The following is a 21,179-nucleotide window of genomic DNA, read 5'->3' on the forward strand; positions in this document are numbered from 1 at the left end:
AGTCTTGCTATGCCCTTATGTATTCAAACACCAGTGGTAGCTATTCATCTCATTCAATAAATACCATGGTCCTCAGTGATGTCCCCAGGATGCTGTAGTTTATATCATTACTGTAAAACAAAAACACACTGTGAGAAACATTGGAGACACACAGATAATTTAAAAATCCTTGACAGAAGAAATAAAGCTATTGAAAACTAATTGTGGTCATATATTTTATTTAAGCTAGTATGTCAGAAGTGTTTTATTTCTGAAGTGGGTTATATTGTTCTTGTTTAATTTACTGTGTGTGCTGAGTCATATCACATCTCCAGTGATAGCTAGTGGCTGGCTATGTGGTACATCAGGACCGTAGGACCCCTCTCCTATGCTACTGCATCTCTGACTTCCCATGCTCTTTTTCACTGTACTTTGTGACATTGTAGGGCCTTTACATCTGTAGTTCCCTCTGGAATCTTCTTCCCACACAGCATGTGTTTTGTTTTGTTTTGTTTTCCTTATTTCCTATGGGTCTTACCTCTTCAGGGCCTCCTCATCCCTCACCATTCTCTAGTACTCTCTGAACCCCCTCACACAGTGCTTTTTCTTTCATTGCCATTTAATTTAATAAATATTTTTGTGGTGGTTTGAATAAGAATGTCCTCCACTGACTCATATATTTGAATGCTTAGTCATCAGGGAGCAGCAGCACTTGGTATTAGGAAATTTGGCCATGTTGGAGTAGGTGTGGCTTTGTTGGACGAAGTATATCACTTGGGGTGGACTTTGGGGTTTCAAAAGCCCAAGTCATCTCAGTGTCTCCTTCTGCTGCCTGTGGATCCAGATGTAGAACTCTTAGCTACTTCTCTAGCACCATGTCTGCCTAGATGCTGCTAAGCTTTGTGCCATGATGACAATGGATTAAACCTCTGAAACTGTAAGCAGGCCCCAATTAGATGATTTTTTTTTAAAATAAGAGTTACCATGGTCATGGTGTCTCTTCACAGAGTAGAACACCGACTAAGGCAATTTCCATCAGTATCCTTTCTCTTTCTGTTCGCTGGAACAGGAGTTACATGAACAGTGATCTTTGTCTGTTTTGTCCCCTGCTTTGTTTCAGAGCAGAGAGAGTATCTGCCATGTAGGAGATAGACATTTGTTGAATAATGAAATGGAATGAGTAATTAAGAATGCTTATTAGTAAGAATAACACAAATGAGTATACTTTGTTTTGAATATCTTGGTGTCATCTAATAGTTTGAAGTTCTCATTTAAGTAAGGGTATTTTTTATAGAGAATGCACAAACATGTACATATCTTCAGGCAAAAAAGTCCTAGATTCTGCATAAATCTATCAGTTCTGAATCTGAGCAAACATATTAGTTTTAATATTTCTAGATATCAATTGTCACAAACTTATTAGAAGATTGCAAATTTTTACATTTAATAACTGAATTCAAGATCATTCATTTGGGGAAAATTTGAAACTAGATATTTCTAGTTAAGTGTATGCAGAGAGATTTTAGAGATGAGCTCCTTAATTGAAATTGGCAATGTCATGACATAAAGTGACAATTATTTCTAAGAGCTTGTTTACTAAATGTTCTTCTAAGGAATAATGGCTTTCTTACCCATTTTTTAAAACCTCGCTTTCACTGGAAAGGGACAGATTTAGTATTTGCTTCTTTAAAGATATACCTTAAGTAACATTCTACTGACAGGCATTCATACAGAAGAGGTCAGAAGATTTTCAAACTCTTCTAGGTAAAACAAAGTATAATTCTTTTGTAAGTTGAGATACTTCTCAATATTTTGTCAGTCAGGAACGGTGTAATAGCTTGGCTTTCAGGACTCTCTCATTAGCTTGTTTAGTCATTCATTATGTTGAAGAGTGTGTCTTTAAGTAAGTTTGCACATCTAGCAGACCATTGCTCCTCTTTCTGCCTCTGGGATTCTACTTAAACACAGGGGCCTCTTGTATAGTATGTGACAGTTGCCACACTATTAAATAATAGTTTGGTTTGATTTTTTTTTCCAGCAAATGTTTAAAAGACATTCTAGTATTTTAGTCTTCGTCCCAAGGTACCTCCTAACACAAGTTTCCCCAGAGGTTCTTGCCCACATTACATCTGCTAATCTTATCTCTGCATTTTTGTCCTTTTTTGTTTCTCAGATTTAAAGGCCTGGGTTTCACCAATACTAACATTTGATGGCCTCGAGGACAAGTCCATCCTGTGACCCAGAACTTTAAACCTGTGTTTCTTCGACAACAGTATCTGCTAGGCCATATTTATTTGGTAGCTGCTAGAGATATTGTGTGGAATGATTTTGTGATGTAACAGAAAACAGCACTGTGGCATTTATTGACTGTATGTTCTTCTGGTCTCGTAGTGTGACTATTCTAGTCATGGCCGTGCAGTGGTTTAAGGAGCTGACACTGCTCTGAAAGTCTGGTAACAAGACATTCTGAGAGAGGTAGCCATGGTATCTAGAGTAGCCAGCTTACCTCTTTAAAGCACATATAAATGAATGCATAGATGTATGCATACACATAAATAGATATAACTGCATATATTTTGGGGGATGCTGGTATTCCAGTACATGTATATAATGTGTGATGGCCAAATCAGGATCACTGACCTATCTGTATTCTCAGATATATAATTACTTTATGTTGCAAAACCAGTCAGGTAATCAGTCAGCCCTATGCTAGCTTTTCTGAATTATATAGTAAATTGTTGTCAGCTGTCAACAGGAGAGTAGTTTTTTGTCTGACTTACTGCACCATCATGAATTGTCCACTTTCCATGCTTTTAACCCTTTTCTAACCCTTGATAACCACTGTTCTACTTTCTGCTTCTTTGAGGTCAACTTTGCAGTTTCTGCATGTCAAAGAGAATGTGTTCATTTTTCTGTGCCTGTCTTATGTCACTTAATGTAATATCTTTTAGGTCATATGGCTTCAAATAACAGTATTTCATTGTTTTGTGGTGAAATTATATATATGTGTATGTGTATATATATTACAGTACAGTATAGTACACGTTTACTGTTTTCATTTCCCCCATTGATGGACACTGAAGTAGACGCTCTCTCTTGGCTATTATGACTAGTACTACAGTAAATATGGCATGAAAATGTCTCTTTAACATACTAACTTCAATTTTTTTAAATATATTCCTTGCACTGGGATTGATAGATTATATGGTATTCTATTTCCAGGGAATTGTTTTTTGTTTGTTTGTTTGTTTGTTGAGATGAAGCATCCCTATGTAGCCCAGACTAGCCTAGAACTCAAGATTCTCCTGCCTTAGCCTCCTGAGAGCTGGCATTTCCATGTCTGGTTTACTTCTAGTTTTTGTTTGTTTGTGACATTTTTAAGGAACCTAAATACATTTTCCACCATAGCTGTACTAATATACAGTTCCAACAGCAATATCACAGAGTTAACTTTTTACTACATTCTTCCCAGCATTTACTACTACTATTATTATTGTTATTATTGTTAGCTTTTGATAATGCCCATTCTTATTAGGTTTTAAAGGATTAATTCTCATCCATTTAATTGTGGTTTTGATTTTAATTCCCTGATGATCAGTGACATTGAGCATTTTCTCAAATACTTGTTGGCTCTTTGTCTTTTTAAAAGAAATATTTGCTTAGATAATTTGCCTACTTTAAAATCAGATTATCTGTTTTCTGCTGTTGAACTGTTTGAGTTTCTCATATGTTCTGGATGTCAATCCTGGCAGGTAAATAGTTTGCCAACATTTTTCAAGTTCTGCATGTTGTCTTTTCATGCTTGTTTTCTTTTCTGTGCATCACCTTTAGCCACTTCTCTTAAAGAGAGAAGTGATACCTCTTTGTTCCATTCTTTTAGTTCTTTCATCATGTGCTCCAAGTACATGTGTGTACATCCTGGAAGGGCCCTTCTCCACTTTGTTCAAGAGGCTATAGATATGTACATTTGGAGTTGTTTGCCCAATGGTTATGAGCAGAAACATACTTTTAAAAGGTGAGAAGCTGGAAGGAGACTTACTGGCTTGGTCCTGGCTACAGCCCATCTATACTGCAATAGGGACCCTGCCTGCTTATGTAGACCCTTCATTGTTGAACAAAGTTTATTCTCCTGGCACTAATTTTTCCTACTTGATTATGGTCTACTCATTAGTTGTTGTTCACCAAAGCATATCTTTAAGGTTGTCTGTGTCCATTTCTCATTTTGGATGGAGTGGGGTAGAAATAGAAGAGGACTGAGTAAGAGAGAAGACACCCAATTTCAGTTACAGAGTTAAAGCATAAAAGGAACAGGGAAGAAGGTAAGAATATAGCATGGTCTTTCAGAGGCCCTCTGTGATAGGCTCCTGTCCTTTTCCATGTTTTCTCACTCTTCTGATGTCTATCTCGTTTTCTTTTCTGAATGAAGATTGAGCGTCTTACCAGGGTCCTCCTTCTTGATTAGTTTCCTTAGGTATACAGATTTTAATATGATTTTCCTATATTATATGTCCAACATCCACTTATAAGTGAGTATATATCATGTGTGTCCTTCTGGCTCTGAGGTATCTCACTTAGGTTGATCATTTCTAGATCCCACCATTTGCCTGCAGATTTCATGATTTCCTTGTTTTCATTTGCTGAGTAGTATTCCATTGTGTAAATGTACCACAATTTCTGTGGTATCCATTCCTCAACTGAGGGACATCTGGGTTGTTTCCAGGTTCTGGCTATTACAAATAAAACTGCTACAAACATGGTTGAGCAAATGTCCTTGTTGTATACTTGAGCATATTTTGGATCTATGCCTAGGACTGTTATAGCTGGATCTTGAGGTAGCACTATTTCTAGTTGTCTGAGAAAGCACCAGATTGATTTCCAAAGTGGTTGTACAAGTTTACATTCCTACCAACAATGGGGAGGGTTCCTCTTTCTCCACATCCTCTCCAGCATGTGTTGTCACTTGATGTTTTGATCTTACCCATTCTGATGTGTGTAAGATAAAATCTCAGGGTTGTTTTGATTTGCATTTCCCTGATGACTAAGGATGTTGAGCATTTCTTTAAGTGTTTCTCTGCCATTCGATGTTCCTCTATTGAGAATTCTCTGTTTAGCTCTGTACCCCATTTTTTAATTGGATTACTTGATATGTTGCTGTTTAATTTCTTAACTTCTTTATATATTCTGGATATTAGCCCTCTGTCACATATAGGGTTGGTGAAGATCTTTTCCCAATCTGTAGGCTGTCGTTTTGTTCTGATGACAGTGTTTTTTGCTTTACAGAAGCTTTTCAATTTCATGAGGTCCCATTTATTGATTGTTGATCTTAGAGCCTGTGTTGTTGGTGTTCTGTTCAGGAAGTTGTCTCCTGTGCCAATAAATTCAAGGCTCTTCCCCACTTTTTCTTCTAACAACTTTAGTGTGTCCATTTTTATATTTAGGTCTTTGATCCACTTGGATTTTAGTTTTGTGCAAGGTGATAAGTATGGGACTATTTGCATCTTCCTACAAGTAGACATCCAGTTAGACCAACACCATTTGTAGAGAGTCTCTGAAAGACCCTACCCATCAGGTAACAAAACATGCTGAGATTCATAGCCAAAATGTTTGCAGAGTACAGGGAATCTTATGAAAGAAGGGGGAGATAGAAAGACCTGGAGGAAACAGGAGTTCCACAAGGAGAGCAACAGAACCAGAAAATCTGGGCACAGGGGTCTTTTTTGAGACTGATACTCCAAACAAGGACCATGCATGGACATAACTTAGAACTCCTGCACAGAAGTAGCTGATGGCAGCTCAGTGTCCAAGAATATTCCCCAATAATAGGACTAGGGACCCAGAGATCTACCTGCTTCTGTCTTCCAAGTACTGGGACTAAAGGCGTGTGCCAACACGCCCTGCTAGAATATTGCTTTCTAAGACATATTTTTGACCCTGGTACCCAGCTGGTAGTAACTACAAAATAAAGACCAATGTGTTTTATGTCTGGGAAGAGAGCGTATAGGAAGAAGTGATGGGGTTTCAAATTACTGTAGTCTGGGCTTTGGAGAATTCTTTACTATTAGATCCATTAGGGTATGCTGTCTAGAAGAGTAAGTGGCAACATTTTATAGGCTGCTTGGAAGAAAGACTGGGCTAAGGATAATTTTTACATCAACTATTTTATCCTGTTTAAAAAAAAACACTGTAAAAAATGGATCTATTTAACCATCATTAGCCAGCAGACTTCTGGTTCTAGGGTTTTGTGACATATATGATTTACAACTAGGCTGTTGGAAGAGTTGAATACAGAAACAGCACAGGTGGCCTTTCTTTCTGGGTGCCACTGGTCTATTCAGTTCCAGGGCTACAGTATAGGATAAGAAGTGCTGCAGCTGATGAAGTATGTTGGCCAAGAATCAGCCCATTGTGCTTAGTAACTGAACCAGCATCAGAGGACTCATTGGGGCAAGAGGAGAAGATCATGGGCCCCTGGGAAGGCTTGAGGACTGGGGTGGAACTAGCTGAGAATATTGCAGAGAAAGAACTTGACAGTGGGGTGGTATGAAATCAGTGTAATGGGAAACCAGAATTAAAAATATATATATACACTTGTGTATGGAAAAGTCTTAATTTTATAGTTAAAATCTGTTAGTAAAAAATAAAAAGTATTTAATAGAAAATATTGAACTGCATAATATGTGATAAAGGTAGTATTTTATGAAGTGTTGCTTCATTTTTGTGTGTATATATAGAGTTGCATAGAACACATACACAGGGGTTCAGGAGTTCTATATAACGTGGGCTTTACTATGAGTCAAGGTCCAGAATATCACCAGAGTATCACCCTGAAAGGATTTCCTGGATCTTACCATAGACATCAGGTTACAGTTACTTCCCCAGAAGCCACCTCTATGGAAGTAACTGTAGTGAGGGCTTTAAGAACAATAGACTAAGCTTGGGGAGTTTTGAGGGAAAGTGAAAGCATAGAGGGAGCTAGAGGGGTCAAGGACACCAAGAAAACCTATAAACTAACCTGGGCCCATGGGGCCACACAGAAACTGAATCACCAACCAGAGAGCATACATGGGCTGAATCTAGACCTTCTACACATATGTAGCAGGTGTGCAGCTTGGTCGCCATATAGGTCCCCTAACAGTGGGAATTGGGGCTGTCTCTGACTCTGTTGCCTGCCTCTGGATCCCCTTCCTCTAACTAGGCTGCCTTGTCAGGCCTCAGTGGAAGAGAATGTGCTTAGTCCTGCTGTGACTTGCCAGGGTGGGTTGGTACCCCTTGGGGCCTCTGAGAGAAAGGAGAGGGACAATGGAGGAAAGGAACGTGAGGGTGGGACTGGGAGGAGGAGGGGGCCAAGGGGTCTGGGATCAGGCTGTAAAGTGATTTAATTAATTAATTAATTAAATTTTTTTTTTTTTAGAAAGAAAAAAGAGCTAGATCTGAGGCTGTTTACCCAGATGTGATGCTCCCTGCTGCAGAGGAGCTGGAGAGGGGGGCCAAACAGAGGCAGAGGTTAGAAACAAAGGTTTCAGTCTCTTCCTCACGTAAGAGTTTACCCTAGAATACAGAAATTTAGCTGTAGCCTTTGTCTCTTGCTTTCTACTTTAATAGCTATTTCTTTGCTTTCTAAGATTTATTCTGTTTTTTGTTTGTTTGTTTGTTTTCAGTAGATATCTTCCCCACATTCTAAGGTCTGGGCTAGAAAAAAGCTATCCCAACTTAGTTTGCTAGTGTTGTGCACCTGGGGTTCACTGAGGTTGGTAGTGGAATTCACATACTTAGTTCCTGGTATGTGAATGTGATGGTAGTGAGTTGACTCCTCCTAGTGATATCACTGAGGTCTCAGATACTGTGGCTCAAAATTGCACAGGCTCCTTATGTTCATTTGTGTGTCATTTCTCCCCTAATCCCACCCTACCCCAGGGAAGCATTTCTCATATCATGGTGCTTCTCTATGCCAATTGGCCTGCAGAGGACTGACCCACATGCTGTACCTCACACAGAGGTTTAAATTAGGACCTTTAATCTGTAAGAGGCTTACAGCTTGTGGGTAGCCAGCTGCTCTGGACTTGATGTGAGCAGAACTGAGATTTTCCTGGCTGTTGTGGGGTTCAGAAAATCATGAGGGTTGATGGCTTGGTGACAGAAGCCACAGGTCCTAGGAGTGGGTGAGTAGGGCCTTGTATGATGGAATAGGGCAATGATGTGTCCTTGTTGTGATGGAATGGGCATACAGTGCTATGTGTTTTGGCTGCTGGCCCTGTTCTTCCTGAGCATTAAACCCAAGTACTCACTAATGTGCAGTTAGCTCTGTAAAACATATGTTTTCATCTCACAAATGCTAATCTGGTATGCCCAGCACAATGCCATTCTGTGGAGAGAAACTCAGAAGTGTGAGAATTGGGCCCTTCCTCGTGTTATTATTTACTTGAGGTGCAAAACTAATACCTGCTGAAACATTCACCCACATACCATACAAATATTCTATTTAGCTGGTAGCTGTTTATTCAGGGTAGCAAATTATAAGACTCCAAAATTATAAGCATGGGGCATTGTTAGAAACACTGAGAAAGGAGATAGCCCAGGGCTCTGAATGGTAGGACTTAGGAGTTGGGGCAAGGCACAGAAGGTAGGAGTGTAAATTGGGACAGAGAAGATGGTAGGCAGGCTGGGTTCAGACTATAGAAGCGCCTAATCTCTTGTTCATGTTCTGAAATGCCTTGTCAGTCTCAGATACTTTCTCATTGCATCACTTAGACCTAGCTCTTGGGTTCCTCCTTCCTCCCTGCATATTGTTTTAATGATTCCTAAGTTTTATTGAGTACTTCTACATATCAATGTTCTGTAGGCATTACATGGAGTATCCTGTTACATAATCATAGCAATCTTGCCACAGGTGCTTAGTATTTAGTAGGCACTTTATAGCTAGTAAAAGGAAGAGTGCAAAGATTAAATAACTTGTGTCTGGAATCCATGTTAGGGCATACTGAAGACTGAATTCCCAGAAAGTGCAAGTCTAATTTCCAAACCTGTAGTTGACAAACCTGTGGACACCATTAGAGTTACCCGAGGTCTCCAAAAATGTGCAAAGCCCAGACTAGGTACCCAGTGGTCTTATGGTTGGGGAAAGGTTGCAAAGGCATCAGGAGTTTCTTCCTGGTTGATTTCATTGTGGAGTCTGATTTAGGAACTGCAGCTTAATCTCTGTATTTTAAGGCCTTTAATATGTGGCTGGGTGTTCTGTCTCCCAGTTATCCATAGTGCTATATAGCAGGGTCCTCCTCCATTCTTATATGCAGAGTGATTCTTTATTCACTCATTTGGTGACAGGGTACCTACCCTAACAGGCCCACAGTATCTGGGGCTCTTAAAGAGTGATAGTGGGGAGGAGTGGACTTGGTAGGGTGATTTTCCTGGAGCCAGCAGCCCTGTTTTCTCTGAGTGAAACCTTGAATGCAAAACCTACTCACAAAGCTCAGGAAATCTCTGACTAGGTTTCTCACTAGGTTTCCTGGGTTCCTGCTTCAGTGGGGAAGAGAGAGGGTCACATGAGGGCATATTTCAACAAGTTCTGTTCCTCTCTGTCCCCAGCTGAACCTGAAATGGACACGAAGTGCAGAGTTGCTGGGGTGGATGGGAGCAGCCCTAAATTTAGCAAAACTGTAGCTGTTGGGGGCTGGCCTGGAGGAGGCCAGACCCAGCTGAGTAGACTAGATTTATAGTCAGCAATGCAGTGAGCATTGTCTCTGCTTAGTGTCATAGCTATGCTGGGCAAGCTTCAGGTTATATAGCATATTTTGATGTCCAAAGCCAGAAGTTTGTTGTCCTGTTCTGCAACATTCCCTGGCTCTGCCCTTAGAGACTAGGCTTCACCCACACTAAGGAAACTGTGTCCTTTGGGTTTAGTCTTTCATTTACCCACTCATCTGTCCCTCATTCATGATCTGCAATTCTTAGTGCATAGCCTCACCTTGGGTTGTAGTTTTTTTTTGTTTTGTTTTGTTTTGTTTTTGTGCCTTTGCCAACCTTTACCCCAAGGCCCTGGAGAGAAGATCTGAGATTTAGTAGATTTTTTTTCAAGGCATCTAGCTTCTAGAATATCTTTGGTCATGGTGATCAGGGGAGGAGTTGGGAGAAGAGCTGAGCTAGTTGAACAGGGTTTTAAGGCCCAACATGTTCTGTTTTGACTCCTAGAAAGTGAGCCAGCTGATAGTGGTTGTCACTTATCACCCAGAATCAGTTGTTGTGTTTTGGTGTCCAAGTCTTGGACAGTTAAGGACTTCTCTGTGGCGAGCTATGGATGTGGACTGTTTTGGAGGAAGTGGTTTTTGAGATTAAAGAGTGATAGTCTGTAGGTAACAGAACATCTTCCCCTTGGGACTTTGTCCTCCCACGTCTCAGATCTAATGGTGATTGCTTGACCAAAGGAGCCTCTATTTCCTTAGTGTCCCAGATGATGATCTGTCTGAATTTTCTCAGATCTTTCAAAGTGGATAATTGCACTGTTGGTCAGGACTGGGATCATGTCTCTGTGATATGATTTGCTAGTATAAATCACTATGTCTCAATCAGGAGCTGTTGAACCACTTTGTTTTCTTCCCCTACTCCCCTGTGTACAGGAATCTTGATGGAGAAATACTCCAGTGTCTTACCATAATTGTACCCAGGAAGTTATTTCCAGGGACTTTTCACAGTTCCTGCCCCTTTAGCACACTTACTCTGTGGGATGGTCACATGGACTACAAGGCCATGTTCCTGGTGTCTCAAGCATGCTAATGATGCTGGCATGTTTAGATGCTGATACCTTGAAGGGTAACAGGGAAGCCATTCCAAACAGGTATCATGTGGGAATGATTCTAGTCTAGCCTGAAGCTGTTTTCCTTTTTTTTTTTTTTTTTCTGTAGTTGAAGTATTTGTTCTGCCTTGCAGAACTTCTGCTTGCTGAAGTTCTCTTAAATACAGGAAACACACGATTATACCCTGAAGAACATGATACTGCTTCCTAGATAAAAGACCCAAACTTTTGCTAGATGTGTCTGTGGTCCTTTTCAACATTCAGCAGCCATTATGTATTTTAGTTACATATCTGCATTTGGCAAGGTGCTTCATACTGGAAAAGGGAGATGACTCTCTCAGAGGACCTCTGCTGCTTCTGAGTGGTAAAGGGAGGGGACCTTGTACATATTCTGTAGTGTAGTAATTTTTTAAAGTACAGGATAGGTATCAAGTCTCTTTCTATGTAATCTCATTTTCTGTGTTCTGTAATTGTAATGTCAGAGAGAAGATGTGAGTGAGCCCTTATGAGCATGGCAGAAGATAAGGGACCTGGAGGATGTGTACATGATCTTGTTGAGTTCTCCGGATATCATGCCAACAATCTGCTTCTTGACATTCCCTGTGTCTTTGACATTCACCGTGTTCCCTGCCCTTGGGTGGCACATGCTTGTGGAGAGCTCAGTGAGGGGCTTTTACTCCAGAGAGTGGGCAGCGTCCGCAAAGAATGATTGCGCCTATCTTTTTAACATTCTCTTTGTTAGTGGAACCACCAGGGATCTTTGCATGCAAAAATTCTTGATGTTCTTCAAGTTCAGATTCATTGCTTGCCATCTATTATAGGCAAATGAGATGAGGTTTATGGGCTCTGTAGTTAGGTTTTGCTAAGTCAACTGTCAAGTAGGCTGGCAAAACCAAAAGTTTCAGGAGTCTCAATCAGTGAAGGAAAGGATTTGAATAGATCAAGCAGATGAGTATGTATATTTAGAAACTCACCAGAGAGGAAGAACCCTGGGTACGCCTGGCTGTTCATCCTTGCACAGATCAGAACACAGCCAGGCAGCATCCTCTTGTCCTAGGTCAGCTGAGGTCATTTCCTTATGTACCCAAGGCTGCATACACCCAGCCACTGTTTCCTGTTTTGGTTCAGGAAGTGCAGGTCCCTCCTCTTCTGACCTCAGGGTGGCTTTTGCTCATCTACTAGAGTTTTGTTTCCCTCACACAGATCCAAAACGTATCCTGGACTCCCTCCGTACCTTCTTCTCTGACCTAGATCTTTGGCAGCCACTGGGAATTACAGCTCTGGAATACTAATTTCAAGTTGTGTATCTACTGAATTCTTTGCTCTTTTTTTTTTTTTTAAATAAATCGTTGCCCCTAGCTTCCACCACTTTGGTCTCATTAATAAAATTAAGTTTTATTTCTTAGAAATAGTGACTACATTTCACTGTCTTCATAAAACACAAGTCTATCTTTAGACTCAATCTCAAGGACTGTAAAATTTGATTATTTCAAAACTAAAGAGTTTTGAAAGCATTTTTCCCCTATAGGGGCAGTGTAATGTCACATATCTGCCATATCTTAAAATGTGATAGGAATGTTTTTAGAGGTCTATATGTAGCTTTTAGAATATTTTGTTGTTTTGGTTTTGGGTTTTTGAGACAGGATTTCTCTATGTAATCTTGGCTGTCCTGGATTCACTTTGTAGACCAAGCTGGCCTCAAACTCACAGAGATCTGCCTGCTTCTGCCTCCCTGAGTGCTGAGATTACAGGCGTGAGCCACCATACCCAGCTAGCTTTTGAATTTTTTGTAGCAGGGACAGAAGGCACTGAAATTTGTTGTTGGTGAAAAATCAACCTATTTGTATAAAAGTACATTTTCTTTGAGTTAAAAAAAAAACTTTAAAATCCTTGTCATTAGTTTATTTTTCATTGTGTTTTTACTGACCTATAATATACATGTGCTCATCACAGGTATACACACCCTGTAAACAACTCCAAGATAAAGGAAAAAATGGAAATATTACAATCTCCCAAAGATGCTCCAAAGTATTCCCTCCATATAAATGGAATCACGAAGAATTTCTCCTTGTAGTCTGGCTTATTTTACTCCTTTGTGTTTGTGACCACTTTCTCTGACCCTCTTACACCTGTGAAGTTTAATGTAGTGGCTGGACAATGTCTGGAGACCTAGAGTCTGTCCTCAGTTCTCCATGAGCTAATTCAGGGATTTGGGGAATTTTCAGGTTCCCATCTGCAGGAGGAGGTTGTATTTGAACAGTGGTTTCCAAAAGAAATACAGAATATTATCTTTAAACAAAATATTACTTGGAATATTTTGTGTAGAATATAAGACAATAAAATAAGCTAAAGTTTTTCAAAGAAGAGGAATAAGAAGATGAGGAGATAGAAAAAGGAAAACAAGATGAAGTCATTATACTTGGTTAGGAATTGTAACTAGTGCTGTTTGTTGTTCTGCTTCTGCCCTTTCTGCATATGGCTCCTGCCCCTAACTTTACCTGTGTTCCATCTAGTTTCACAGAGGGTTTTGAATTTCTCTGGGTCTTCTTTAGCTTCTGCCTTCTTGTAGACTCTCGATGCTGATAATGCTTTTTATTAGCTTCTAGGTTCCTATTACATTTATCAACAATTTCATTCACTTAATTCTGCATATTACCTATTGATCACCTCAAAAATGTATAGTTTTTTTGTTACATACATCACAGCATGTGTTCGCATTTGCATTTGTACATATGTATCTTCATCTCAGTATGTGTGATTTTATAAATGCATGTAGGCATGCACATATAGGTCCTTAAGGAAGGACCATGAACTTTGTTCCCTACTGCCTGGTACATAACCTAAATGAGGCACCAAAAAAGTTTTGTAATCATGAGGTTGTTTTTCTCGGTATCCTAAATATCTTGAGCGTTTCAGATACCTGGTTAAACATGATTGTGTAGATGGTGATTTGTATCTTGGAAATCTTGAACTTGACTTTTGGTTCTGCCATGGACTAGCTTTAAGTCCTTAGGAAACATGAAGTTTGGGTGAGGTGCTGGCATTCCACAGGTACTTAGTGAAGGCCTGTATGTGATAGGCATTATTCTAATTGTTGGGAATTTAGCAGTTTGCAAAGTAGTCCTGTTGTAGAATTTATATTTCTGCCAATATTCAGGAAGCACTTACAGGGTTGTTTGGAAAGGAAGAAGAGAATAAAGGAATTTGTATTTGAACAGGGTTGAGATTGCTCCTGGATAGAAGCTGTTGTTTGTCTGAGTGTTGCTTGAGGACCTCTAGGTGGGATTTCTACTGTGAGGTGACAAGGGAAAAGGCTACCCAGGTCTTACTAAGGGTTACAAGTTCTGAGGCTCAATAGGGTAGCCACAGATAGCCACGTTAATAATAGAGCAAATTCTAGTTGTTTGTGGCCACAGCATCTTGTTTCTACCTCTTAAGGAGAATATCTTGGAATCAAGGACTTCCCAAATGGAAGATGTGTGTGAGATATGAAGTGAAATATCATCCAAGGGATTCCCTTCTGCATTCTAAGAAAGAAACAAAAAAAAAAAAACGGAAGGGGACATGTGTATGAGCAGTAGCTAGCTAGCTAGCTGTCATAGTCTGAGATGAGGGGACTCAAATACATAACAAATATATTCAATTTCTCCATGTCTCAGGTATACTCTGTGTCCAAGCAGCCTGTCTTCCTTTAAGGGGATTTGATTTTATTTTCTAAGTTGAAATAACATTTGTTCACATTTATAGAATACAGTGTGGAAATTTTGATATTTATGTACAATATGTGACAATCAAATCTTAGTGATTAGCATTTTTATGTCCTCAAACATTTATCACTTATTTCTATGTGGAAACCTTTGAACTTTTGTAGTGATTTTGAAATATATATATAAATTGCTATAGATTATAATTACCCCATTGTTATAGACTAGTAGAAGTTGTTCTTCTCATTCAACTACACTGCTCTATTTGTTGTCTTTTTTTCATTCCTCTTCCCTTCTCAGATCCTGGAAATCACAGTTTTACTTTCTACTTCTATCAAATTTTAAAGCTTTTACATATGAGTGAGTATGGTACTTGTCTTTCTTTATTGGCTTACTTTACATATAAAATTATGATGTCCAGTTTTATCCATTTTTGAAAATGATATCCAAGTATACTAAATAGTATTCTTTTATATATAAATACCACATTTGTTTATTCGTTTCCCTATCAGTGAGCATCTAGGTTGATTTCCAGTTTTGTTTTTGTGAATAATGCTGCAGTGAGCACAGTAACTGTTAAGAATCTCTCTACTGAGGGTGATTTTGAGTGAGTTCAAATTGACCTTTCCTTCAACTTCCTCATCTACAAAGTGATGATGATACTAATTATACATACCTCATAGGCTCATGGAAAGGATTAATATGAATAAAAGAGCTTAAAACAGTGCTTTGGTAATCCTAAGTCCTCTATGTCGGTAGCTCTTACTGTCTGTCACATTTGTGTGGCGGCATTGGTGGGCTTGTCTGATTTGTATGTAGTCATGAGTGTGTTGATATGTCTTATATTTCTTACTCCCTGTGCTTATTTCAGTGCTTATTGCCCAGTGGACACTCTGTAAAAAAATATTTTGAAGGAACTGTGACCGTAGGGTGTAGGCTGAGATGAATGGAAAGAATCAAGGTACCATCAGAGCAGTTTGTGGAAAAATGAAGGAAAAATGTTAGAGGGGCAGATTAGGAACAAATGATAGCAGTTAGGTTAGTCACTGGGGAACCGAGTACAGGAGAGATGTGAAGGGCCACAATTTTAGAGAGGGTGCTGATAGAAGTTTTCTAGACTGGGTTGTAGTAGAGAGCCTGTCATAACAAGGTGGTTGGGAGTATTCTGGCACACGTGGCTGGAAATCACAAGTTGAGTGGGCAGGAACATTCTGCCTGCTCTTGTTCTCCCTCCTCCTTAGCTTAGTGCTAGAGAAAACCAGCTGGCAAGCTGTGACCTTCTCAGGTCCAGCTATGATTATTTTCAGGCCCTATACTTTTCTGTGCCTTACTTACTCAGACACACCTTGCATGTGTTGCCAGGTTATCACACCTTGTGCCACATGAGTTTTTGTACAACAGACCCAGTACTGCTTCAATCTCTCACAGTCTCCAGCCTCTCTGTGTTTTTATTATTTTCCTCTAAGTGAGAAACAGTGAGGCATCTGAAAGTAGGCCATGTGCTTTTATTTATTATTCTTACCAAGGACAAAGCTGTTCCCAAGTCCTAAGAGCAGCACCCTAGAACCCTGAAGAAGATGGTGTAGGTGTAAGGAGGATTTGGAGAAGAATCAGCCTGAGCAGACACTGCTTTGAAAACACTTATTGCCTGGGTGCCCATTTTGTTTCTGTCAAGCCACAGTTTTCCCAGCTTTTGTGTGTCTCACTGGCTCTGAAATACATCAAATGCAGGGTGGATTCTATATCCTCTTGGTGGCTGTGACCCTGTGTAGTGGACATACCTCCTACCTGTGACACTGGGTTCTGTCCTGACATCTTGTGGGTCTGGCCATGGTTGTTTAGAGGTAAATAAAAAAAATAGGGATATATCTTAAAAGGATACATTGGAATATAAAAATTTTCTGTTAGCCTTCAGTTATTAGCACCTCCTTCAGACAGGATACAGAGTTGAGAACACCATTGCCCTTGCTTAAGCAACTGTGTGTAAGACATTTATTAAACCTTTGTTATGGGATGAACACCATGCCAAGCACTATGCACAGATATCTCACCTACATCTTAGCCTTTCACAGTGGCTGCATGCCACAGATCTTACTACTGCTGCTTCATGGACAAAGAAGAACTCACAGATAGCTTCATATCCCACAACCAATGTGAGTCTTCCTGATCTCAGAGCCTACTTACCACCTCAGTCTGTGCTTCCTCTCATGCTATGGGTGTCAGAGAGGAGGGTTTAGATTTGGAAGTCTGAAGTTAAGTGTTTTTTGTTTTGTTTTGCTTTGTTTTTTATGGAGTTAAGCCATTTTGGGTGATCTTGTTTTTCTCATTTGCTTATTTGTAAAATGAACAATTTTATATTTATATATTTCACAAGGTATCTTTAAGACAGTAAATCATAATTTGCCATGAAAGTATTTTACATACTAGTTTAAGAAAGTTAGTAGCAAAGAAAATTACTTAAAATTATAATGAAAGAAAGGTTCAGAGGCATTGGTTTTATATGGGCTGCGTGTGTGTGTGTTTAGTACTGGGCCATAACAGCAGTTGTAAGGTATATAGACTGGGAACAGTTAATCAGGGAAGGACAGGCAAGGAGAGCTCTCCTGAGAGGCAAGGATGCCATTTGTGTACATAGCCTTATGAAGTGACTGCCTGTTTATTGCCAGCTATGCCTCCATGACAGGCTCTCAACTCTGACCTATATAGTAAGACCAGCTGTATGAGGTGGCAAGGATTTATAGCAGGCTCAATGTGGAGTGAATCATGAAGTCGTACTCATGATAAGGAACATGCTATTTGGTTAAATAAAAAGCATGGGGAAGCAAGTTAGGTACTTGACCTTATTTAAAGGCTCCAGTAGGAGATTGGCAAGGACAGAGTCCATGTTCAGGATCCCTGGAATGAAGTTGGACCACTAAAAGATGCTCTAGACCAGTAGACTTTTACTATTCCATATTCCTAGTGCTGACATCAGTGAGGAACAGGGTTGTGGGCTATCAAGGAGGCCATCATAAGAGGAAGACAGCTTCTGCCTGCAGTCCTTCTGTAAGTGTTAGGGACATGGCTGTGTCTTGAAACATCAGTCTGGGCCTAAGTAGCCTCCAAATCACAAAAAGCAGGGAACATTCCATGGTGAAACTTTTTTTCATCTCCTGTTCAAGGCACAAGTCTTACTCAGAGTTCTTACCATTATATTTTAACTTCTTACTTGGTTCTGTGTGAGTGAAAAAGGAGACAAGGGGCACAGTCTTGGGACAGTGAAATGCTGGGGCAATTTGCTGGAACACATTTTTCATACAAAAGTGTAGTTTATAGGCTGGAAGTAGCTAGTTAGTAGTACCCAGGCATTTTATAATTCTGAAAATAATGTTTATAAGTAAGCCCCAAAGAAATTGTCTGTGTTCCCATTCCTGTGTTCATTGGTCTATTTACCCAGCAAATGGTTGCTGAAGATAGATGCGGCTTACTTGGTAGCATTGAGGGTTATAAGGCACAGTTCAGGTTCATGAGAAGCATCTCAGCAGTGAGGCTGTTTTATAACTGTTCCTAAATCATGTTAGCTCTGGAAGCTATTTTAGGAATGCCTTTGGTTATGAGCCTATATTATATTTAATTTTGATTCTCTTTTCCCTCCTGTCCTGGATTCAGTAGCAGCACTAACAAACACTGTATGGACTTGTTCTATGTATTGGAGGTACATAGGCACCATCTCTGAGGGACAACTTTAGACCTAGTTCTGTGTGATCACTATACCTTCCAAATGTCAGAAGGACCCAAGCTTCCATCTGGGGCTCTGAAATGGCAGGACCAAGGCAGCAAAGTAGAGAGTTTTACTGAGTCTGATCTTAGATCTGTGTGTGTTTGTAATAGACTTTCATTTTACCCAGAATATCTAAAGATTTCTGAAGCTCTGTATTCCTGCCTGTTTTTTGAAACCAAGAATGGCTTTCTTTTGTTCCTTTCCCTTCATCTACCTTACCAGGTAAGATCAGCATTATACTGTCTCCTTAGCAGAAATTATAGTATGTGGCCCTAGGGAGCTACTAGAATCTCCAGGGTTTGATTTGCTGGGTGAGGGTTGGTTTGACCCTGGCCTTTCATCAGTGTGACATGATATCTGATATCTGTGCCTTTGAGGAAAAATCAAATAAGACATCTCCCATAGATGAGTTAGGCTTGTACTATTCTTAACAAAAACAAAACAAAAAACTGATTTTAGCAGCATGTGCTAGATGGTGAGCTGAAAACTGGAGTTTGTGACACTATAAGTTGGTCCCTCTGCCCCGGCTTGGGGACATTAGAAGCAAGAGTTGAAGAGAAAGAGGTTCAGATCAAAGGAAGGGGACAATAGCAGAAACCTCAGAGGACCAGTATGGAACAGAAGTGGCTCTGGCTCTGGAGCCCGTGGGTTGTAGAATGTAGGAGTTGTCCTTTTGATACAGAGGTCCCATCTAGCAAGTGCTAATGGGACCTGTAGTGGTTAGCTTTGGGAAAACTGAGAATTCTAAAGCTTGCCTTGGCCCTGTCTTTGCAAAGTTCCAACTCACTGGAGTCAACAGCCCCATGGGACATGAGATGTCATGGCATACTATCAAATTCTGGATTTATGTTGGCATTTAGAGAAGAGAGAACAATCATTGTGGCAAGCTTGTAACCTAAAGAAAAGAGTGAACTGCATATGAGTAATTTTTTTTGGGTTCCTCAGGACACTCTACCACTGAGCAGGAGATGGGGTAGGGGCAAAGGTGGGGTTGCAGGGTCAGAAAGGAGAGTCAAGGCAGACACAGAGTAGCTCTGCTGAAGATCAGAATATGTGAGACTTTAGGTACCTGGGCCATTTTCAGAAGTCTGACCTATTCTTAGTCCCAGTTAGGAGGGGGGAAAAAAAAGCTAGAAGTACAGGGAGGGTTGCTGATTGGCCAAGAATGTTTGAAAACCTGAGAAGGTAAGGGGAGTTCTAACACATTACTGTGTATTTTGAAGGGCACTAGTTTTGGAGCTGTGAAAGGCATGAGTAGAGAGTCAGGTGGCCACTCCTTCTGTGGATTCCACAGCGTTCACATATGAGCAAATGACTACCTTACAGGTTTTACTGTAGCAATGGTAACAACTTGATTAAACACAATTTAGCAAACACCTTAAGTCCTTTACTTACTTGGACTGATCACAGCACTGAGAAGGGTGAGTTGAGCATGTTAGGCGAAGAGACTAGTAACCCACTCGAGATCTCCAACCTTGGATACAAATCCAAGAAGAATCTTCTTGTCTTAGTACCAGGTAAGGCCAAATGATGTTGAGGGCTCCTTTAAAACCCCTGATTTAAAAAAAAAAAAAAAAGTTTTGATCTTGTTCATTGAACCCAAGGGCTTAGGTTTACTAGGCAAGCACTCTACTATGAAGTTATATCTTGAGCCCAAATCCTAGGATTCTGAAGGCTCTGACTGGCAGATCACGCTAAGCTATTTGGAAGGGAATGGAGATCAAGTAATGGAGATCTCACTATTATTATGTTTTGTGGCTGCAGGGGCATTGTGAAGTTGTTTTTTTTTCCCCCAGCTGGAGATAAACAAGATGTAGCCTTTTTTGTCTAACCCACATGCCTAGTGACAGGCTTGCACAGCTTTCCCCATCTGCCCTCCAGTCTTCCCTCTTTTGAGAGCGCTTGCCTTGCCCCAGGAAAGAGTGTTCTGGGTAGGGATGGCAAACATTCAGGTGGGACCTGCAGAGGCCAAGGGGTGATGGAGAGACTGGGGCCACTGGGCAGAGAGAGGCAAGCACTCTGCACAGGCTGTGCCTTGACAGGATAGAGGGGTCAGGAGGAAGAACTTTCCCAGCACCTCCTTCTGTGCCCTTTGTGCTATCAGCATCTCTCGGATGTTGTCCTCCGCTTCCTTAATGCTCCGCTCCAGGTAGGACTTCTTCTGCTCCAGCTCTTTAATTTTTTTCTTCTGCTGTTTTCTGTTTTTCTAACAGCCGGTTGTGAATTGCTTCCTTGGACTGTAGAGTAAACATTCTTCTTACACCTTCATACATGTTAGTCTCATTGACCAGTGTCATAATCTCTGTGTCCGTAAGGTATGCATGCTTTTTCATTCTGTTAGCTGCTCAATCTGTATGTCTGCAAGCTTTACCTTCTGCTGAGTATCAATAACTTTGGCATGAAGCTCTGTGAAGTCCTTCTTCAACTCCAGATCCACAAAGGCCACCATATTGGAGCACTGAAGTTTTGATTAGGAGGGTTTAAAATTTTTTTATTATTATCATTTATTACAATTTATTCAATTTGTATCTCAGCTCTGTCCCGCTCTCTCATCTCCTCCCAATCCCATCCACCCTCCCTCCTCTCTCTCTGCCCCTCCCCTAGTCCACTGATATGTGAGGTCTTCCTCTCCTTCTGTTTGACCCTAGCCTTTCAGGTCTCATCAGGACTGGTTGCATTGTCTTTCTCTGTGGCCTGGCAAGGGCCACAGAGACTCCTGTGGCTCTTAGAGGTAAAGCTTTTCTCAGTAAGAAAGCTAATAAATTGCAGGCTTAGCATCTCAATACCTTCTGCTTTATTTTTTCCAGCCCCTGCCCCATGACTTGGGCTCATAGAAGCTCCAGACCCTGGAAACTTCTTGATTGTGTCTTCAGCTTCCTCCCTAGCTCTGCTTCCCTAGAAGGTGCATGACAATGGAGTCCATATACTCATCTGAAGAGACAGAGGAATT

General features: G+C 40.5%; 1 long non-coding RNA gene and 1 pseudogene across 1 annotated transcript in view; one reads left to right on the top strand and one right to left on the bottom strand.

Annotated features, from left to right (window-relative positions):
* Positions 1 to 21,179, top strand: part of LOC110563676 (uncharacterized) — a 53,782-nt gene that overhangs the window by 8,691 nt on the left and 23,912 nt on the right. The window lies entirely within an intron of this gene.
* On the bottom strand, positions 20,178 to 20,678 carry LOC110563674 (prefoldin subunit 1-like; annotated as a pseudogene).

This window comes from Meriones unguiculatus, chromosome 11 (assembly GCF_030254825.1).
Source record: "Meriones unguiculatus strain TT.TT164.6M chromosome 11, Bangor_MerUng_6.1, whole genome shotgun sequence".
Taxonomy (NCBI): Eukaryota; Metazoa; Chordata; class Mammalia; order Rodentia; family Muridae; genus Meriones; species Meriones unguiculatus.